Genomic DNA, 23,466 nt, shown 5'->3' on the forward strand with positions numbered 1-23,466 from the left:
AGAAAAAAATAGTTCCAAATTTCTAACTCCGTTTCAAATCCTTAAGTGACATTTTTACACCAGTCAGATGTTTTATTAAGTTCTCTGCCCTAGTTCTACCGTGCCTGGTCATAGGGTGTTTGACCATAGTATGTTGTCTTTGCAAATAATGTAGGAGTAGGTATTTCAGGCATGATATTTTCTTTTAAATCAGAAATTTCCTGCTTCGTATCATCAGAAATGTCGACTTCAACATCATCAACTTCATTTAAATCTTCTTCTTCATCATCGAGATCAATTGGTTCTAGTAAAAAAATACATAGTATTTTTTTAGAAACTATTTCTAATGTTGTCATTCGGCTTATATGATCGTTCTATTCTACTCTTCTATTTCTGACCAGTAATTGATTGCAAGGCCATCATTTTTGACTATGGCTTTTAAAGAGCTCTAGCTCCCTTAGCCTAGCATTTTTCAATGAGGTGATTTACGCCGAATCAGAATAAAATGAGTTCCATAATTTTTAGTTTTTTTGTGAAAAGTCTTTATAAACACCCCCATATATAGGTGAGAAAAAAGTATTAATTGACTGATATATTTATGTAAGTATTTCTTTATCGCTCTGGTGCTGAAATCCACGTTTGTACGGGATGATACTCCTAAACTACACAATTTTAACTTAATATGAGCTACGTACTGTCCATTAATTTACATTTTGCACTCAATTGTCCTGAATTTAACCGCTCTTACGTCATTCAACAAGCTGCATATACCTTCGACATTGATCTACCTACAGTTAGAAAATAATAGCAGATTTTTACGATACACCTATACAAACCAGTTTTCAATGTCATCACTATATATGTATTTAGAAAATTAAGCAATTTCTTTCTTTGGTTTGCGTATCAAATCGTATGACTTTTGATGTTTAAACGTAATTTAATAACATCTGCTGTCGTTTGCTGAAAGAAAATAAATAAATATGCCTTATGACAAAAAAAATTACGTCTGTATTTTTATCGGGTTCCTAAGAATTTTGAAAATGTCAAAATACTTTAATACAGCCGTGAGTTATCAGGTAATTTCGTTCTGTGTTTATGTATTTTCAGTAGTTTAATAGTAGTCGAAGCAATAAAACACTGAACCTCCGAAAAAAAAAACGAAAAGACGGATCTTAAAAATTCTTTTTGCATTCGATTTGTGAATGCGCTAGGAAACTTTGTGAACCGGAGCCATGATATAATATTGATAAAAACTGCATACAAAAAATGCATTCTTAAAGTGCATCTCAAACAGACAATAAAAGAAATTTAGGACTCGTCAATTATCGTCGGATATGAGTTCAATTTTGTTACTCGGGGGTTTTTGGGGTCGCTGAAAACGAATATGATGTCAAAAGTGATCTCCGGCGTACCTGGTAACCCAGGGTACCTAATGTTTACCTCGTTTTGTGGAGTTTTCGACAAATTCATTAAAAATTAGTCAAAAATCATCACTTGCGGAGTTTTTGGGGCCGCTATAACGACGAATATGACATCGGAAGTGATTTCCGGAGTACCTGGTGCCCAGGGTACCTACTGTTTACCTCATCTTGTGGAGTTTTCGGCAAAAAATTTATTAAAAAATTAGTCAAAAATAATTTCCCTTGGGGTTTTTGGGGTCGCTAACGACCAATATGACATCGGAAGCGATCTCCGGAATACCTGGTGCCCAGGGTACCTACTTCTTATGAAGTTTTTGGCAAATTCATTAAAAAATTAGCCAAAAATCATTACTATGTAAATAATATTCTCGTAATTCGTAACGACAAAATCATTATTTTTCGAGATATTTGAAGTTAAAAATGAAGGGGCACAATACATTAACCAAAATACATTAACCAAATATCTCGAAAACTAATGACGTTATCGTTACGAATAAAGAGTACAATATTTTCATAGAAAGTATTGAAGAATCCAAATATTGGACTAAAATAGCAATTCCGCCAGTGGCGTAGAATTTAAAAAGGGTCAACCATTCATTTTTCCCCTTAGTGCGCCTCTGGTAATAGCCAGAAACGTTTGTTTAACATAATTTAGTAGCTTGTACAGTACCTATACTTTCTGCCAAGTATGAAAAGGATACGTCGAATAGTTTTAAAATTCGGAGCAAAAATTGTTTTTAAATTTTTAGATAAAACACCCTGTAACTCAGTAAAGAACCACCTTTTATTTAAGTTTTTTAAGTTAAATCTTCATATTTTGTACTAAGGTTTCTCCAGTTACTACATGGACAATTATTAATGAAACACCCTGTATACCAGTTTTGGAGATTGGACTTTAATACAGTTTTTAAAGAGTATTGAATTGTGTGTATTATCGAAAACAAAAGTAAATACTATTATAAGTGTTGTTTAGTACCATTGTCTAAAAGTACAACCATAAAAACCCCAATAAAATATTTATTAGATTACCAATCCATAGGAAACGGCCTAAGTGGTTACTTTCATTTCGATAGGACATTATAAACATTTTAGTTTATTCGCAAAGTTTTCATGTATGTGAAAATAAGTTTAATGCAACTATTTAATGTCTGTTGTCTGCTTTAATAGTTTTTGTTAACAAATTAAGTGTATTTTAAACAAAAAGGAAATATACTTTTGATATATTTTGGTAGATATAGATTACAGATTATTTATTTACCTATACAATATATTTCTGGAACTATTTTTACTATAAAATTAAAATAAACTAATAGGTCTGGATCCCGCGTATGAAAAAAAAGTTGATTAATAGCAAGCTGAAAATTTGTTAATAGCTTAAGGGTGTCTAGTCGAATAAACTTTGATATATGGGAACACTGAAACAGGGGTAGTTTTAATTGTGGAACAGGTTAAAAATTTGGAACGGTCACAGCACGAAAACGGCACATTTATTTTGTCCGACAGAACAGACTTAAACTCTCCGAACAGAGATTAAACTCTCATGAAAAAATCAGACTGCTATTTATTACCTGTCATAATCCCTGTCATTTGACATATTCTACATGTTCCACTCATTAAAACGCCCATTTGGTGATAAATAGCAGTCTGATTTTTGCATGAGAGTTTAATCTCTGTTCGAAGAGTTTAAGTCTGTTCTGTCGGACAAAATAAATGTGCCGTTTTCGTGCTGTGACCGTTCCAAATTTTTAACCTGTTCCACAATTAAAACTACCCCTGTTCCAGTGTTCACACATATCAAAGTTTATTCGACTAGACACCCTTAGGCTATTAACAAATTTTCAGCTTGCTATTAATCAACTTTTTTTTCATACGCGGGATCCAGACCTATAATCATAATAATAAAGATTTACTGTGATTAACTGGGATAACACCATAAAATGATTATTTTGCAACAAGTTAACGAATATCAAACGGAATATTACAAATTATAATGATATGACGTCACGATCAACGAGGGCTCGTTTTGGCTGGCTACTGTAACTTGAATTTTCTTTCGATTTTAATCGTCTTTAGAGGCCAAACAAAATACAAAAACAACTTTTTTTCTTTGATATATATTATGCTAAATTATGTTCTCTTGTAAATTATAGAATTTTTTTCAAATTTAAAATTGTATGCAAGTTCCGTCGTATCTACAATAAATGCGAGGAATACCGAAGCACAACCTAAGTGACATACAGTTTGGTTTCCGTAACGGGTTTGGGACGAGAGAGGCATTGTTTGGGATGAACGTACTTGCTCAAAGATGTCGAGATATATCTGTAGAAATATACTGTTATTTTATTGACTTTTAAAAGGCATTTGATCGTGTTAAGCGCTCTATATTGATCGAAGTTCTAAAAAACATTTTCTTAGGTGGCAGAGATGTTCGAATAATGGCAAATTTATATTGTAATCAAACAACATAAGTTTTAGTAGATGGTATGGAATCACAGGCTCTTAATATTAAAAGAGCAGTACGGCAGGGATGCTTCTTGTCACCTCTGCTTTTCAACGTTTAGTCCGAAAGAGTTTTAAGAAATGCACTTTCTGAAAACCAGGAATGAATACGTATTGTGAACGGTGAAGTCGTCAATAATTTGCGATATGCGGACGATACAGTCATCTGCGGACGGGCTTCTAGTCAAGAAGATCTGCAAACACTACTTGATAGTGTCGTTGAGAGTTGTAGGGAGGCAGGCCTAGAGGTGAGTATACGGAAAACTAAAATACTCGTAATAAGTAAACAACAGAATATAAAACCGTCTATATATATATATATATATATATATATATATATATATATATATATATATATATATATATATATATATATATATATATATAATGATGTTTTCTTGATCACAAAGCACTTTTTAAAAAATTACTTTTATTTATTAATACAAAATAAAACTTTTACAACAAAATTTTAACTTTGATACAATGAAAAGTAAATGATGACTAAAACATGAATGCCTGTTTACTAACTAAAATGTCTTTTTATAAGTTTACATTATCTTAATGACCGTGGTCCAAGTCCTCTTGATATAGGGTTCAGTACCGTGGTTATGGTAATATCTCTCCTTCCTCCATAAGCGAATCCTTAGTTTGTGAGGATTCAAGAAGTTCTTGTAGAGCTAGAGCTTGCTGGGCTGGAATTTTCGGGCTGAACAGCAATTTGTAGAGTCGTCGTCTTTTTCTTGCTATTATGTACATAATAATCGCTATGGCAAGGACTATTAAGAATGTAGAAAATGAACTAAGTCCTAGCGATACTAATGGTTGAAGGTTAAGTCTCTCGATTGGTTGTATTTGTCCGTGCGTTTTTGGGACTTCTAATTTTTCCAACAATATGGAATGTTGTGGCTTTAGTTTGATTGGTACTATACTGGGTATTTGAATCTCTTGGGTTGTTTTCGGTTGTATTTTCTGACCAAGTATGTATAATGTTTCATTGGTTATGACAATGCTGGAGCGGGAAATTCTTCGTTGATTTATTGTTAATGGTTGAACTATTCCCAATAGGGTGGCATCTTTTGTTTCTTGGATAAAGTTTTCGGAGACGTCGACTATCGTGCATGTTTCGACATTTGGTATCTGGCATTTGGATTTTACTTCGTTTTGGCATACAATATGGCTGGATTTCTGCATACAATCTTCGTACCAGGTATTGTTAGAGTAGTATCTCGCAGGTGGAATAATCATCTGATGTTCGTCATTAGGTATTGGATAAATTTTAAAAGTAGGGTAGTATGAAGGATATAGGATAGGTATTTTTAATATTATGAGCATATTATTTTGAGTAATACATACAAAGGCATGTGAAGATTCTAATAATTCGTAAGGATGTTCTTCGTCAATAAGTAATGCATCGTGAGAATAAAGAGGAATTAGCATATTTTGTAAAGTTTTTAATTCTTCAAGAGTAAATAATTCTACATTTGGTATATTTAGTTGAGAAAGAGTGATTGTTCTAATTAATTTTTGAATGTATCCGTTTATTGATTGGATTTCAAATATTTCATTGATAACGGCTAATTGTTGAGATAGGTGATCTAATGCATTCGAAAGAATTTTATTATTGTCGTTTATTTTTCTTAAAAGGTTATCTATTCTAGTATTAAAAGTATCTCCAAAAGATATTTGTTTATTATATTTTGAGATTAATTCGTCTTGTTTTGCTTCAATTGCGTTGATATGTAAATTTAATAATTCCATATCATTATTGTCTGGATTACCAGTGATAAATTTAATTGTTGTCCCTAAAATGTTAAGTAAACCTCTTTTTAATCTTGGTTTACGGGTTATCTTATTTAAATTGTCTTCTGTTTCCGTTAAAAGATGTTTGTATTGATTACTTAGTAAGTTAATGCCTGTGACTTTAGGCAATAAATTTGAAAAGGTTAACGAGCTATTTGTTAATATCTGTTCTATGTTTGATAGATTAATTTGAATAATGTGTTTGTGATAATGGGATATTGTCTTAGAAGGTCCAATTAATTCTTCGTAATAACCATTATTTGGAATTTCTTGTATGAGGGTCGTTGCCTGAAGATGTCGAAGCATTGACCTGCAAAGGGAATTTTTTATAAGTTTTTCGTAATCGTTTAGCGTTTTTAAGATGAGCGGTAGTTGTGTTATTCTTATCTGTTAGACCGATAACTTTAGTTTTAATTTGTTTCGTTGGCTTAATAATTTGATAAGGGGCTTTTAACTTTGCTTTATTTTTAGTTTTTCTTACGTAAATATTTTCGTTAATATCTGGGATTGTTTCTGCTGATTTATTTATTTTTGTTAGGGCGTCGTTTCGTTTTTTCTTTTGTCTTTCGTATAAATCGTTTATGAAGGGAAGTAATTCGTCTTTGTGTCTTTGATTATAAGTATCGTATATTGGAAGGTCGAAATCAAAATTAATTTCTTCTGCATAGGGGCCATAAAGTATAGAAAAAGGTGAATAATTTGTTGCTGAATGGATGGATTGATTGTAAATTAAAATGGCATGAGTGAAGGTATCATCGAGTGAGTAATTTGGGTTTTGCGCTTTAAGAGTGCGAAGTTTTTCTAATAGTGTGGAATGAAAACGTTCTATAGGTGAATTTGATGAGGAATTGTTGACTGTGGTAAAATGTACCTCGATTTTATGCATTTTCATGAATTCTTTTATGAGACTAGCGTTGAATTCTTTTCCGCTGTCAAAGATTAATTTTTTCGGATAATTATGGTGACTAAATGTCTGATTTTATTTAGGACTGAAGTTGATGATTTATCGGGTAATTTATAACATTGTGCATATTTTGAAAATGAGTCAATTATTGTAAGATAAATTTTTTTGTCACATTGAAAAATGTCTAGATGTAGGATATCGAAAGGTTTTTGACCTAGTAGCGGTCCTAACTGGGGTAATTGATATGGGTGTCTTTCATATTTTATTTTGCAGGCAAATTTCGCATTTATTGATGTAGTCTGCTATTGTTGTCTGCATTGACGGCCAGTAAAATTTATGTCTAAGGTGTTTATATGTCTCGGTTATACCGTTGTGATTTGATGTATGGTATATTTTTACGCATTCTATTTGTTTATTTTCGTCTTTTATGTCTTGTAGAATTGTATTGCAGAAGTTTGCTTTTACTGTACTATTAATATTGTCTCTAAAATAATTACAAATAAACGGTCTGTATTCGTGCGGGACTTTTATACCGAATTTTTGTTTTGGTCTTAATATTTTTCTAAGAGCGTCTAGGATGCAATCTTCCCAGTTGGCTGTCAGGTTAATTGTGTATCTGTGTTTATTGAATATTTTTGTATAATTAACGTCGTACTTGTCGCAATTTGGTAACATTATTATCTGATTTGTAGATAGATTTAAAGGTTCTTCTGAGGTTGGGATTCCGTTTATTGGATTTTCTCTCGAAGTATGTTGAGTTTGTGTATCGTCTGAGTTATCATGTTGTATTTCGTCAAATGTATTTAGAAAATCGTTGGGGTCAAAATCTGTACTGTCAGGAGGTTCGGCGCAAACTGAGGCTCGAGTGAGTGCATTAATTTGCACACGCGAAAAGGCGTCTGCTACCTGATTTTCTTTGGCTCGTTTATACTTAACCTCGAAGTTGTAATCTTCTAATTTTAGGCGCCATCTAGCTAATCTAGATGTCGGATCTTTGATCTTGTATATCCAAACTAAAGGATTGTGATCAGTTTCAATTAAAAATGTTTGTCCGTATAGGTATGGGCGAAAGTGTTTACATGAGTCGATTATAGCTAAAAGTTCTTTTTCTATGGTTGAATAGTTTTGTTCTGCTGTATTTAAAGTACGTGAGTAGTAAGCTATAGGGTGATTGTCTTGTGTTAATACAGATCCTATTGCAATGTTTGAGGCATCTGTAGTTAGCGTGAAACGTTTAGAAAAGTCGGGGTATTGAAGTACAGGGGTATTAGAAAGTAGCTCTTTGCATTTTTCGAAGGCTTCTACGTATATGGCATTAGTGTGATCGATGATGGAATTTTTTCGTGTGCATCTCGTAAGGGGTGAAGTAATTTTTGCAAAGTTTGGAATGAATCTGCGGTAATATCCAATTAAGCCTAGAAATGACTTAATTTCTTTTAAAGTTTTGGGAATTGGGTAATGTTGAATTGCTTCGAGTTTTGCTGGATTTGGCATGATACCTTGGGGAGTCACGATGTGGCCTAAGAAAGCGACTTCTTTTGTTAGAAATTCTGATTTGTCGAGTTGGACTTTAAGATTATTTTCTTGAAAGGTTTGGAAGATAGTTTTAATATGTATTAGATGTTCTTGAAGGGATTTGGAAAATATTATGACGTCATCCATGTATACGAAACAATATTTGTATAGAAAAGGTCGTAAACTATTGTCCATTAATTTAGAAAAGGTTGATGGGCTGTTTTTCAGACCAAATGGTAATCTAAGGAATTCAAAATGTCCATGGGGGACAGTAAAGGCAGTTTTTTCAATTGAAGAGGGGTGCATTTCAATTTGATGAAATCCTTGGGCAAGATCGAGTGTCGTGAAATAAGTAGCTTTACCTAGATTGTCGAGAATCTCGTCTATTCTCGGAAGTGGGTATTTATCTTCTATTGTGTTTTCGTTGAGTTTTCTATAATCTATAACCATTCTAAATTTTCGCTTTCCGGAAGCGTCTGCTTTTTTGGGGACTACCCACACTGGCGCAGAAAATGGGGATTTACTGGGGCGAATAATTTTATTTTCTAATAATTTATTTATTTGTCTAGTTATCTCTTCTTGCATACTTTTAGGATGTCTAAAACTACGTGCATAAATAGGGTTTTCGTCTTTTGTTCGTATTTCGTGTTTTATAGCTGAAGTGAAACTTAAGTTTGTTTTTTCATCATAAAAAATATCTTTATATTTATGACAAAGATTTAGAATTTTTTGCTTTTCTTCTTCGTTTAAATGTTGGGTGCGAATTTTATTTGGGTCAAAGTTCGACGGTAGGTTAGAATGCAAATCGTAATCATTGATGGGTTCTACTTGTATAGGATCAATTTGAATCGGTTCATCTAACGAAACGTTATTTAAAAATCCGTTTGTTACCGAATGAATTGACTCAGGTATTACTAAATTATTTAATTTCGTTTCAGGTAGTAATATTTCTCCGTTTAAAATACTTACTGGGATCTTATTAAATAGAGTTTGAAATGGTATACTTATTCTAAATAAATTAAATGTTAAATTTTTTGATTTATAATTTAATATCGCTTGAAATTTTTCTAAATCGTGATTTCCTAATAATATGTCAAAATCATGGCTCCAATCTGCAATACGTGCATCGATGAAGTCATTAATTTTAATTTCCTTAAGTAAATTTGTTTTTATGTTTAACAAGTGTTTAGTTGTCTGTTTCATGGAAGTTAAAGTGAAATCTTTTTTATAAACATGTTGTGGATTAAAATATTTTGCGGCATTGGGCGTAATAATTGTATCCGATCCTCCAGTGTCGATTAATACCTTAAGTCGACTTTTTGGTAGGATGAAAAATGGAAGTTTTGGATAACTTCGTAGATTATTTAATACTACAGAGGAGGGGGGTGTTCGTCTAATGCGAGGTCGTGAAAATTTTGCTCGACGTATTCTGAAGGTTCATCAGACACTGAATTGTCTGTAAATTCTTCGTCTACATTATTATGTTGTGTATGCGGCTCGTTATAATAATCTGTTTCTACATTAAAATTTTGTGTTGAAATTGTCATAGGTCTCGTTTCCGTATTTATAGATTGCACACCACTCATAGGCGTAGGGGTATTAATTTGTTGGTGTCTTAGCATAGGGCTTCTATAAGGGGTTCTATTATTAGCGAAATTATTCCTATAATTATTAGAATTATTCGAAGTAAAAGCAGGTCTTGAATTATTCTGAGTGAAGACGGGTCTTGAATTGTTTTGATTAAAGACAGGTCTTACATTATGAAAATTTGGATTTTGTGGAATAAATTGATTTCTTTGGTTACTAAAATTAGAAATATTTTGTGCATAAGGTCTAAATTGATTATTACTAAAATTATTTGGGGCTCGAGCGTTAAAATTTGATTTGAACGCGGTTGGAAAAGAATTATTTGTTTTTGGTTTTTCCGTTTTTTTGTTGGGATTTTAAGAAATTCATATAAGATACTTGATTTTTATGATTGTCTAAAGCTGTATATTTTTGTAGGGCCTCATCTAACGAATCTAACTGAAAGTGCGACAGGTGTTCGCAGTAAGGATTGTTAAGACCAGTACAAAAGGTTTTTAGTGCTAATTTTCTAAAGTAAGGGGTTTTAAAATTTAAATTTTCTGGAGTATTATGTAGCGATATATGCTGTAATAAATCGTTTAAATTATCTATGATTCTATGGTGATAGTCGTCATAACTTTCAGAAGCTTTTTGTACCGTTGTTGTTAATTGGGTAACAAGGATCTCTTCAGATCTCCTGTCGCCGTATTTCGTAAGTAAAGCTGGACGTACATCTGCCCAGTTAGTTTTATTGGAGTAATTTAGATAATCTCGTGGTTCACCTTTAATACGTGATAAAATGTGAGCGTTAATAATAAATTCTTGCGGTGCAGTAGTATTCTGTTGTTGCAAAAATATTAATAGATTATCTACGGATTTAATAAAAGTAGAAAGATTTTGTCCAGCAGTAAATTCTGGAAGCGTAGCACAGAGGCTAGAAATGTCGGCATTGGTAATGGGCATTGTTCTTTCAGATCTACTAATAGGACTTCTGTCGCGAAAATTATTTGAAGGTGGCTGAGAGAGAATTGCGTTAATTTCTTCGACCGTATCAAAATATGTGCTCATAAGTGATAAGGAAAATGTGAAAAAAAGGAAAGACTTACAGTATGATGATCGCAGTTGATAACATCTGTTGTTCTTCTCTAACAGGTGGATACTCTGCTAAACAATTGAGATTGACCAGGAATTGCGGAAGATTCTGTGCAGACTATCCTGTCCGCAGCGCCAATGATGTTTTCTTGATCACAAAGCACTTTTTAAAAAATTACTTTTATTTATTAATACAAAATAAAACTTTTACAACAAAATTTTAACTTTGATACAATGAAAAGTAAATGATGACTAAAACATGAATGCCTGTTTACTAACTAAAATGTCTTTTTATAAGTTTACATTATCTTAATGACCGTGGTCCAAGTCCTCTTGATAAAGGGTTCAGTAGCGTGGTTATGGTAATATCTCTATATATATATATATATATATATATATATATATATATATATATATATATATATATATATATTTACTCCCAGCGTATGAAGTGAGCCACATATCAAAAGAAACTGCGGTTGAAGTGAGGTCCTGTACAAAGTGAGGTCCAGTATACGGACCTCACTTAGTCAATCAATGTAAGACTTTTTCGTAGACATGTACTGATAGCAAACACTGTTTTTTTACAAAAAAAAGTGGGACCTCACTTTGTATGGTCCACATCAATTTTTAGTTCAGAGATTTTCCGCATAGAGGCGCTGACTTTGGCGTATATTTTCTAACCATGTATATTCTATGCCCTGTTGAATAACTTACGATACACATAGTGAGGACCATACAACTGGCAACATCTGTTCAACCCATCTTTAAAACAGTGGATCGTCAATCGTCGCATAAATTCAAACAGTACAAAAATGTTTAATACTTTAATCCTTTTTGAGAGCGTAGGCGCAAAATTTCGGTCGAGTTCTTTTTAAACGCATTTATTTTTTTTCGAATCCTGAGATAACTAATAGGTATTTTTAAAAAATTTAAACGCAAAATAGAAGACTACATTATTCCCGAGGGCAGAAAGTCCCTTATAATGAACAAAAAGTTTCTTTTGTAATATATATTTAAAATTAAAAATCATACTATTTTTTTCACCCCTGTTACTTATTAAAATAAATATTATAGAAGTTCTCAAGGACTTTCGACCATGGATAATACAGTAATATTTCTTTCTGCGTTTAAATTTTTTAAAAATACTTAAGGTTTTCTCAGTATTCGAAAAAAATGAACGCATTTAAAAATAATTCGAGCGAAATTTTTGCGCATATGCTCTCAGAAAGGCTTAAAATACTATAAATTTTTGTAATCAGTATTTCAATAGTTATTTATGATATAAGTGTTAAAAGTACACGTTTAAGGCACGCATGTGAAAGTTTGCAGAATGAGCGACAGCGAGTTCTGCAATTCACATGAGTGCCTTAAAAATGCACTTTTTAACACGCATATCATGCAATATTTTTTCTACAAACGTAATTACAGGACAATATCTACAAAAACTTTTACTTGAACTTGACTGACATTCCATTTTTATATTTTTTTGACATTACATCAAAATTGCCTATACGATCAATACGAATTGCAGTGCCATAAAATTTTTAAAGCACTAGTGCCTTAAAGCCGAGCCGGATAAAGGGGCGGGCGAGCCGGGCGACCGCCCGGGGCGCCAGAATTTGGGGGCGCCAAATTTTGAGAGACGCTGATATATAAATATAATATTTACCCCCCTCCGTGGCTCAGTGGTAAGAGCGCGTGCCTTTGGATCGAAAAAATCCGAAAGGTTGTGGGTTCGAATCTCACCAGGGTCGGAAATTTTTCATTTATTATAAATTAATAAATGAATATAGTTTCTGTCCTCGTGGGATCGGTTCTCACCGGAGGGACCGCAGACGTTCGGATACAATTAGCGTCTCTTTGCAAAGACAAAGACGTCGACATTGCAAAGTAACAAGCCACTCACTCAACACACACACTACTTACACATGACACTAGGTACCTAACTGTTCAAAATTACCGTACCTACCATGCCAATGGCCATTAGTTGTCGAGGCATTAGCTAAACAAAAAAAAAATATAATATTTTTTACATTCACTATTTTTTTGGACTTTATAGATTATCTTTGGGCTAAGATTACTCCTAAGACAATTAATATTAAATAATTGTGACAATAAGAAAACTATTTCTAGCTCACAAAAATTCTCTAATAAAAATAATGCAACCTAAAAATTGTTATGGCTTTTAAAGGTCATTTGTCAGGTAATATCTATCACTTTTATGGTATTACAATGTTATACATACATACTTAAAATACACGAAGATCAGATTTACGAAGTATCAACAAATTTATGAATAGTCAGTGATATTATTATACTGCTGCTTGTCATTATAGCCTCAATGGTTAAATAGTTTTGTCTTCCTGTTCTGTAAACTTTGCTTTATCAACATTGTCGTGTGTCCGTAGGTGTGTAATTTGAAATAAAAAAAAACAAACCAGGTATATCTATATGAATTAGAATTGACAAGTTCTTTTTCATAATATGAATATATAGAAATTTATTTCGAATACTTAAGATGTTTCACTTTTTGCATAAAAACGGCACGAACGACGTATGAAAAAAAGGAATAATAGATTTTTGTATATATCATAAATTGAACGAGTAATTCCAAAATGATTTGTTATTTGAAATATCTCAGTGGCGTACTATGTTTTTCTTTAAAAAAATTAACACCATTTCAACAGTAGATATAAAATTATTAATTTTATGTCAAAAAATGCGCAATAATTACCTCTTAAAACACATCAAATTTCATTTGCATATCTGAACCGGTTTTAGAACAATAAAGAAATCGTCAGTTTGTAAGAAAAATGTCAACACCCCATATCTCGGAAAGAAACGAAGTATTTGCTGACATACGCTTATAGAGCAAACTGTCATTATTTTTTCATATAGAATTACCCTTTAAAGTTTGTCGCATTTACTTAGAATCATCCTGTTTTTTCTTGACCACCCTGGATTTCCATAGTTTTTCCTGTATTATTTCACTTGACCGTTATTTTCAGTTCTTTCTGTTTTTCCAGTCCTGCAGGTTTCTTTTCTAATATTGCTTCGTCCATTTTATCTCTAAAAGATTTTCGGGGTCTGTCTCTCTTCCTTCTTCCTATCGGGCTCCAATCTGTTATTCTGTTTATCAACGATTTTGGTCTGCTCTTCTACCATGTCCATACCAGGTTAATCTCTTTTGTTCTATGTTGTCTATTATCCCTTGAATTCATTACCATTATTTTCTTAATCTATATGTTATTTATTCTATCCCTTCTACAGCTTCTACTTAGGTATTCGATCTCTATTGCTCTTATTTTGCATTTGGTTTTCGTACTTTTTATTCAATTTTCACACCCATTATTCAGAATACTTTTTGTCATGGTGTTATATTATATTCTTCTTTTTGTTTTTATACTGATGTTCTTATCCCACAGTACCGGGTTTAATTTTAGTATGCAGCATATTGTTTGTCCTAGTAACTCGATACCTAAAACCATAGCTTGGTTTTATAGGTATCGAGTCATAGAGATAATAAAAAGCTCATGAGATAATAAAAAAAATAATGAATGATTTTATTTGAATTTGCATAGATTATTGTAAGGCCAAGGATATCACAACGGCTCTAAAAGGAAGAGAAAAAATAAAGATGTACAAGCTCGCGTTTGCAAAGAATATCCGCATGCTATTTTATGCTAAGTGGATGCCACTCCCTCAATTTAGTTATTGGGGATGCAGCTATATCTTGCGCACAATCAACATGTTTTTTGGTCTTGTAGAAGATTTATACACATTAAATGTTATAAATGAGTCAGATTAAATAAATTATTAGACGAATTTTTTACTAAGCAACAACATTTTTGTTTAATTTAGTAGTATTTTGTATTTTGACAACGACACCCGATTTGGGCGTCGAAACGATAATAAAATTATTTTTTTCAATTTACTTTTGGCTTATTTTCCATCTAAATAGTTATTTATACACATTTTTTACTGGTTGTTGATAATGTGCATTTATCTTTTACCTCGCTTCTTCGTCGCTTGAACTTAAAATGTGCTCGCTATACTATGCCCTATGTTGGATAAGTTATAAGTAATAACTATCCTATTATTTTTTAAATAAATATATTTTTACATAGTTCTTTTTGGTAAAATTTTGATTTTTTCCTATTTTTCTATATTTGCAGTAAATTTGTATATTCTTATATGAAGGGGCGCCAAATTTTATTTTGCCAGGGGCGCTCAGAACCCTAAAACCGGCCCTGCCTTAAAGTAGCATTTTTAACGCACGTATGGAGTTCTAAAAATTGCATTTTTAACACGGTTGTAGAAAAAAGCCTTTAAATGAGGTGTCACATGATGTACTTACTTTCCTATTTAAAAAAATCAAAGTTGTGCCTGTCACCTGAAGAAGAGGGATCGCGTAAAGTTCGAAACATTGACGCTATAATATACTATGATTATTTTAAAAATCGACCTATCCAAGCGTTTTTCTTATGTGCTAAAAATAAATAAGTTAATAAGGGGGGTAAAACTTATTCCAGCGAACTGTATTTGTAACAACCAAGGTAGGGATGGCGGTTGTTGAACAAAAAACCGGTTTTCGGTTATACCGGTTTTTTACTTACGGTTTAACCTGGCGATTATAACTGGTCAAAAAAAGCGGTTGTTCCAAAAACCATTTTTCGGTTTTTTTAATCAGAAGCAAATACTCGATAGGTTATAATGTTAATATAATGTTATATGTTACATACATTTATATTGCAATTCAGTTTGCTCAATATTCCTCCCGAAAAATTCCCCAACCAATTCAACCTATAAATATTTTCCCATGTGCTTTCAAATTACCCTAAAAATGGGCGAAAGTACCCCAATCTGGCATCTCTGATTCGTCGCTCGTTGTAGACGGCGTCGGTGTATATTGCGTTGTCAATTGGGATATTCCCAAAACTCCCAAAAGTGATGATCCTACCGACATGGTCCTAGGATCTATCGAGTTTAAAAAAATATCCAAATGACATATTTTACTTAAGAGGAAACAGTAGCGATCAACAGGTAGCGAAAACGCATTCCAAGATTGCGGCTGTAATTTTGAATATTTTTTCGAGATATGTGGCACACGTATTCGTAATATAATAAAGAATGGCGGTACAGAGCCCAATTTAAAAAATATATTAATATGTGGAAATTACTCTGTAATTAAATACAATATTAAAAAAACGAGCCTGTACCGCCACTAAGAAGAACAAAAAAATACACTTTCTTCAAATAAACTTTTTTATCCGATGCCTAGATTTTGTGTCATTTTGGAACTACTAAAATTTTTTATTTCATTAGTAGTTCCAAAATGACACAAAATCTAGGCATCTGATAAAAAAGTTTATTTGAAGAAAGTGTATTTTTTTGTTCTTCTTAATGGCGGTACAGACTCGTTTTTTTAATATTGTATTTATTTACAGAGTAATTTCCACATATTAATATATTTTTCAAATTGGGCTTTGTACCGCCATTCTTTATTATATTACAAATACGTGTGCCAAATATCTCGAAAAAATATTCAAAAATACAGCCTCAATCTTAGAACGCGTTTTGGCTACCTGTTGATCGCTACTGTATCACCTTAAAAATAAATTCGATAAACCAATTCATCATTTATTGCCATCAAAAAATTTCAGTAGGTAGTATTTTTTAACACGTTTGTATAATACCTTTCATTTCCTAAGAATTATGTATTATTTAAAAATTACATAATGGAGATTCCTAATCGTATTTCGGTATTCACATTTCATACAAGAGTCTCAAAGTACTCAAGTATAAACAATTTTTAGATGATTTTGGGAATATCGATTTCAAGCAAATCACTTACCTTTTTATGTAAATATTCATGTGTTTCATAAAAGCTGATGTGACACTTTCGTCCAGTTCTTTATTAGTAAATAAAAGTTGAATTATGGTTGTTTGGGTTAATAATTACTTCGCATATTATTTATAATACATATAGTAGGGGAGCAAAGTATGCTAAATATGCAGTCACTCGAGCGCTTTGGGGACCTATTGGGTTGTGATTATTAGGTTCTAAAACCAAAAAAGTTGAGTAAAATTTTCCATTTTAGTGGGGACTTTCCATATTTTAATTTAATTTTCCATTTCCAACACCCGTTTTCTCCGATTATAGCGCCACCTATCCGTAATTAGAAAAAACGTTTCGAATAAAAGTTGCTTATTTTTACGCAAAGAATCCAAATCTGAAATAAAAAAAAGGAGTTCCTATTTAAGATTTTAAAGTAACCTCCCCCTCCCCCCCGCCTCCGTGGGGGTCGTGTTTGGTACCATTCGATAGATTTCAGAAAAAATATTCAGAAATTGTAGTGTATTACCTATAAGAAGTTACCGTTAAGCCGGGTCCACACTATGTAACAAAACATGTTAAATAACAAAGTTTTGTAACTTGTTACAAAATTTTAAATAAACAAGTTTTAAAACACAGTGTTGTATAACATTTTTCTGGTTATATAGCATGTTTTATGTTATCCAACAGATGTCGGTAAACATCAAAGAAAGTTATAAAACATGTTATATACACCTAAAAACATGTTATTGAAACATTTCTCTGGCATAGTACCTACGCGAGCAGCAACCGTTGGAGTCATATCGCCTTGTTCATTCTGGAGTGATTGTGCTAGATTTTTTTTTGCTCTGTTCACGTAGGGTTATTTACGCGATGAAATTTTTGAAAGAACTGACTACTCATTTAATTGAGCTATTTCGTAAGTAACGAGTATTATGGGATTGCTATGGGATGAGCTACATTTATTGATTTAAAAAACAAATAAAAACACGATGAATAGACTGAAATAGAAGTGAAAATAGATACAGAAACTATAGTTAAAACTAATGCACGTACGCCTATAACTCAAGCCAACAAAAGAAAAGCAGTACGCGGAACCTTAACAGCAAATCGGTGCAAATCAACTCTAAATTTGACATAAATACTATTCTCTACAGAGCAGAGTGTTCAGACATAAAACCTGTAACATTCACTTCATTCGCTACACAGATGCAGACTGCTTCATCAGCTACTCAAACAGGCACTCAATCATACAATATATCTGAGCCTTTCTATTCCGTCCACTACACCTACATCCGCTACTTCTCCAGCTACACCAATTCAAACAGACAGTGACACTCAATCATGAACAGGTGAAGACGATAATACTGAGGAATTAAATTTTAGAGAAATGTTATACTTCCTCTCTGAAACAATGAGTAAAAAGTTTAAAAAATATACTTTGCTAATAATATAACTGTTAATCTTTCTCTTACTGGAATTGCATCTCGAAATGTCTTTCCTGCCTATTTTATGGCCGATTTCATTTATAAGAAATTCAAAATCAGAACTTTCTATTCTTAAGAAGTTTTTAAAACTGCCATCACATTTAATGTCTCCTGTCGATGGGTCTATGTTATCTCTTTCCAGATCAGCTAAAAGAGCTGTACCACTACCTATATTTTGCTCGAGCTGCTAATGAAGGACACATCTAAAATATTAATTTAACACGCCGGTGTCGCCTCCACAATATTACACAAGCTGCTGTTGCTATGAAGAGATCCTCCATACTTATATGACGCAATTTTATATACTACCTAACCTACCAGCTATCCATCTAAAATGCTGCAAAATTTATGCGCATGTTGTTGTTTTGTTTTTTGTTATATAGTCTGGATACTCATGCTATATTATAACAAGTTACATAACAAAGTTGTACAACAAATTTGTTGTACAACTTTGTTATTAGCATGTTTTGTTACATAGTCTAGACCCGGCTTTAAAAGTTCCCCGTTTCAGGAAAAAATATTGTCTAAGAGCTATAGCCTAGTGACCTAGTGGGTAGACCTCGGATCTCGGATTCGTAAAGCAGAGGTTTCGATTTCAAATCCGGGGTGTGGATCTCCGATTTTTTTATTTATTGTTACTGCATTCATGTCTGTAGACAATGTTGCAATCTATTATGAGCACAATAAAAAAATATAGTAATAAAATAATAAATAAATATTTCAAAAAAAAACAAGAAAAAAAAATACAATCACTGGAAGCGAAACTAAACAATACGGAATAAATATAACCACTGGATTCGGAACTGGATATGGAACTGGATAATATTAGAAAACTGATATTATAATATGTAAGCACTACGAGCCTAGTAGGCCCATGGCTTGATGTACTATTCTTTTCCACTCCCTTTTGTCAGTCGCTTTTGTTTCCCAGTTCCTTAAGTTAATTCTTCTCATATCTTCTCTAACTCCATTACTCCATCGTGACCTCGGTCTTCCTCTTCGTCTTTTCCCTGCCAATGCACTAGATAGTACCAATTCTGCGAATTCTAGATGGAATCATCCTCTGCACATGGCCCAACCATCTAAGTCTTTGCGCCTTAATTACTGCTAGTATGTTAGGATCTTGATAGAGCTCAGTTAGTTCCTTATTTGTTCTTCTTACCCATTGTCCATTTAAGTTTTTCCCACCGAAGATTTTGCGCAGTATTTTCCTCTCCCAAACTAATAACAACTCTTGATGTTTTTTTGTTGTGACCCATGTTTCAGAAGCATACGTTACTATCGGCCTTATTACGGTCTTGTAAGTTCTTAGTTTTGCCCTTAGTGATATATGTTTACTTCCTAACAACCCATTAAAAGCAAATATAGCGCGGTTGCCCGACATAATTCTCTTTTGTATTTTTTCTTCACAGTTAGGATCTCTTGTGAAGACAGTTCCTAAGTACTCAAATCTCTCAACTTCTTCGAATTTATACTGTGTTCCCTTCGCTGTTGTCATTGTTATGTATTGCCCCCGAACGAATTGCTTATTTGTCCATTCCATATACTTTGTTTTTACTTCATTTATATACAATCCTTTGGTTGCTGCCCTCTCCTCGAGTTTCATGAGTGTTTCTATAAGTTATATTTTGCTCCTAGCCAAGATTACCAAATCGTCTGCGAATGCCAAGCACTGATGTTTTTTGTGGTAGATCAGACCTGTTCTATTAATGTTTGCTTCCTGTATAACCTTTTCTAGTAATATGCTAAACATTATAGACGATAATGGATCACCCTGTCGCAGTCCTTGTTTTACCTCAAAGCTTTCTGTTATAGTATTGTTTATCTTGACTTTATCATACTGATATATCATACTGATATTGTTTAAAAACACTTATAATATTGATATAAAATGTTAATCATTTTATTTATTGTTATAAGAATCAAAGGTAAATATGATTAGGCGAATGAAGCCTTAGGTTTCGCAGTCAATATCCCAACCACACACACATGTTGCAATCTATTTCAATACGGTTTATAGTACAAACTATACATTTAATATCAAAATAGTGGGATATATTTTTTTAGTTGAGGACACTTGGTCACATTGCATTGTTTCAGGATAAGGTGAAATATCTTCAATAAATGGAAAAAAGCATGTATGTCATATATTATAATACTTTCTATACTCTTAATATGTAGTCTCGTATAAATTTGTAGTGACATGATTTTAAGTATAAGAACAAGAAGCTTGCAACAATTTTCAGAGAAAATAGAAAACTAAAACTATTTTAAAATGATTATTCGAAATATATGCACATATTCACTGTATTTGCCATCTAGTGGAATAACTGTAAAATTAAGTCAGTAAAAACGGTACATTAAGTTTAATTAAATTAAGTAAATCATCTTGTATACTAAAATTAAGGTTGGAAAATTGTCGTTTCAAAATGAAAATCGACAGGGGCAACAGTACCTATACTAAAATACACTCTGTATAGATAATTATGTCAATGTTAATAATACTGGATAGAGAATTGAATATCTTTTCAAATGAGCTAGCACACGCCCCTCTTCCCTATTTAAAAATAAGGGGTGGGGGAAATGGAAGGGAGGGGGTTGTCAAATGACAGATATGTATGTACCGTAAAAACTGTGTTCCCCTTAGATCAAAAGTCGGGCTTTTATATTTATATGATAAGTTCAATATAAATTTCACGTAACTGAACTATCACTGTATCCTCCATTTTGATTATTATTGTTCTCAACTAACGCTATTTTCAAAATTCTTGCTTTCCTATCCATCTTTAACGTAAATTATTAAAAAATATAAAACTATTTCTTTATTAACGCTAGTCTCCGATAAGGCTACCGTGATTTAATGCTGAGGTACTAAAATGTTATAAAATTAACAAACAGTACGAGCAAGAACAAAGAGTCCACATCCTTCTTATAACTACAAGTGACTGAAACATCGAAACAATAATAATTCTTACTGTGTTATACAGAAAAAGGCAGTAGAAACGATTAATCTCATATTTATCGACAACACTGTATGGTCCTCACTTGATGAGCTGTAAGGAAATATACACGTAAAGTTGTCCTCACTTTGTGCGCATAACGAAAAAGTATATACAGTCTCACTTTAATAGCTGCGTATAATGGCCTCACTTGGGTGGCAATATACTTGAACAATACGGGGCACATATACGTAATTTTTTTTGTGTATACTCGTCATTTTTTAATTGCTATTGACTTGTCAAGGTCACTATGAAGAGTTGAAACGATTATGTCTACGTTTTCTACCGGTCCTCACTAAGTGCGCGTAATGTCAGGACCTCACTTTGATATCTGTGCATAAATATATATATATATATATATATATATATATATATATATATATATATATATATATGAGTTAGTTAGAAGCAACCTACCTTGCTCGTTTCGGTACGAAACCGATCTGTGCCTCCACTTTGAGGCCACGAGATGTCACCTGGTATTTATTGAAAAATACCTACGGCGTCAAACAAGCAGGAAATAATCGCAACTTTCTACTTTTTAAAAAGTATGAAAATAATATGTAAAATATTATACGGGAAATAAATATTCTACCTTCGTCTGTGCTGCCGAAACGAGCAAGGTAGGTTGCTTCTAACTAACTCAGATTGCGCTAGTCCCATAAGGACTGCATGGCTGTCTTACGGCCTCGGGTATACGGAGGAAATATTCTGCATCTTCGTCTGTTCTGAGAGCTTGGCTGATGAGCTGTAGACAGCGAAAACGTTCCCAAGATGGCAGCACAGACGAAGGTAGAATATTTATTTCCCGTATAATATCTTACATATTATTTTCATACTTTTTAAAAAGTAGAAAGTTGCGATTATTTCCTGCTTGTTTGACGCCGTAGGTATTTTTCAATAAATACCAGGTGACATCTCGTGGCCTCAAAGTGGAGGCACAGATCGGTTTCGTACCGAAACGAGCAAGGTAGGTTGCTTCTAACTAACTCAGATTGCGCTAGTCCCATAAGGACTACATGGCTGTCTTACGGCCTCGGGTATACGGAGGAAATATTCTGCATATTCGTCTGTTCTGAGAGCTTGGCTGATGAGCTGTAGACAGCGAAAACGTTCCCAAGATGGCAGCACAGACGAAGGTAGAATATTTATTTCCCGTATAATATTTTACATATATATATATATATATATATATATATATATATATATATATATATATATATATGAAAGAAACGGCGATTGCATTTTATTACACTTCGACCACCACCGACATTCAACACGACGTGTTTCAAGGTAATATCAACCTCTCGTCAGGAATGTCTAGGTGGAGAGTCGAAGCGGAATAAAATGCATGGGGCCTTCCTGGTGATAATAAAACAACCAGACTTCAGTACACTAGGTACGACATCTATATGAAATAAAACGAAAAGATTTCTCTGGTGTACAGAAGAAACCTTTTCCGTAGCGGCCGTGACCATGTGAATTCAAAGTTTTGATAAAGACGATGAAACGACAAAAGTTACCTCTTTGTATCACAGATTTGTCTACAAAGCCACGTTATTCGCTACGCATTCGTCAATACGGAGAAACCGTGGTAATATGAAAGAAACGGCGATTGCATTTTATTACACTTCGACCACCCCACCGACATTCTACACGACGTGTTTCAAGGTAATATCAACCTCTCGTCAGGAATGTCTAGGTGGACAGTCGAAGCGGAATAAAATGCATGGGGCCTTCCTGGTGATAATAAAACAACCAGACTTCAATACACTAGGTACGACATCTATATGAAATAAAACGAAAAGATTTCTCTGGTGTACAGAAGAAACCTTTTCCGTAGCGGCCGTGACCATGTGAATTCAAAGTCTTGATAAAGACGATGAAACGACAAAAGATACCTCTTTGTATCACAGATTTGTCTACAAAGATACTTATCAAGACTTTAAATTCACATGGTCACGGCCTCTACGGAAAAGGTTTCTTCTGTACACCAGAGAAATATTTTCGTTTTATTTCATATAGATGTCGTAAGACATCTATATGAAATAATATAAACCATAAGAAATAGATTTGATCATACTTATGAAGCCTATAACTTAAAAATTCGAATTTTCCCGGATATGAGGTATACACCGTCAGATTCGTCTAGAGTTCTTCTACAAACACTCAGTTATTGGCATAATTCTTATGTTGAAATTTTGAGTAATTGTCGAAAAAACAAAATTTTTAAAGCTTAGTTTTTCAGTTTTTCGGCTATACTGAGCCGTGTGTATGTCTGATCCTGTCAGCTTAAACACCATTTGAAAGCTTACCTCAACGCTATTGATTTGGTGTATTTACTGTTCTCCTATCTCTTGTTGAA

At 33.1% G+C, this 23,466-nt stretch overlaps 1 protein-coding gene across 5 annotated transcripts in view; it reads right to left on the reverse strand.

The window, feature by feature from the left end:
* The window catches only part of LOC114328375 (uncharacterized), a 985,491-nt gene that overhangs the window by 905,512 nt on the left and 56,513 nt on the right, over nucleotides 1–23,466 (reverse strand). Inside the window, exon 1 of one of the 5 annotated variants that reach the window (XM_050654285.1) lies at nucleotides 10,791–10,808. The exons of the other annotated variants lie outside the window; for them this stretch is intronic. The gene's annotated coding sequence lies outside the window, so the exon portion shown is untranslated. Of the gene's footprint in view, nucleotides 1–10,790; nucleotides 10,809–23,466 lie in introns of those variants that run through there. 5 annotated transcript variants of the gene reach the window in all.

Source organism: Diabrotica virgifera, chromosome 6, assembly GCF_917563875.1.
Source record: "Diabrotica virgifera virgifera chromosome 6, PGI_DIABVI_V3a".
Taxonomy (NCBI): domain Eukaryota; kingdom Metazoa; phylum Arthropoda; class Insecta; order Coleoptera; family Chrysomelidae; genus Diabrotica; species Diabrotica virgifera.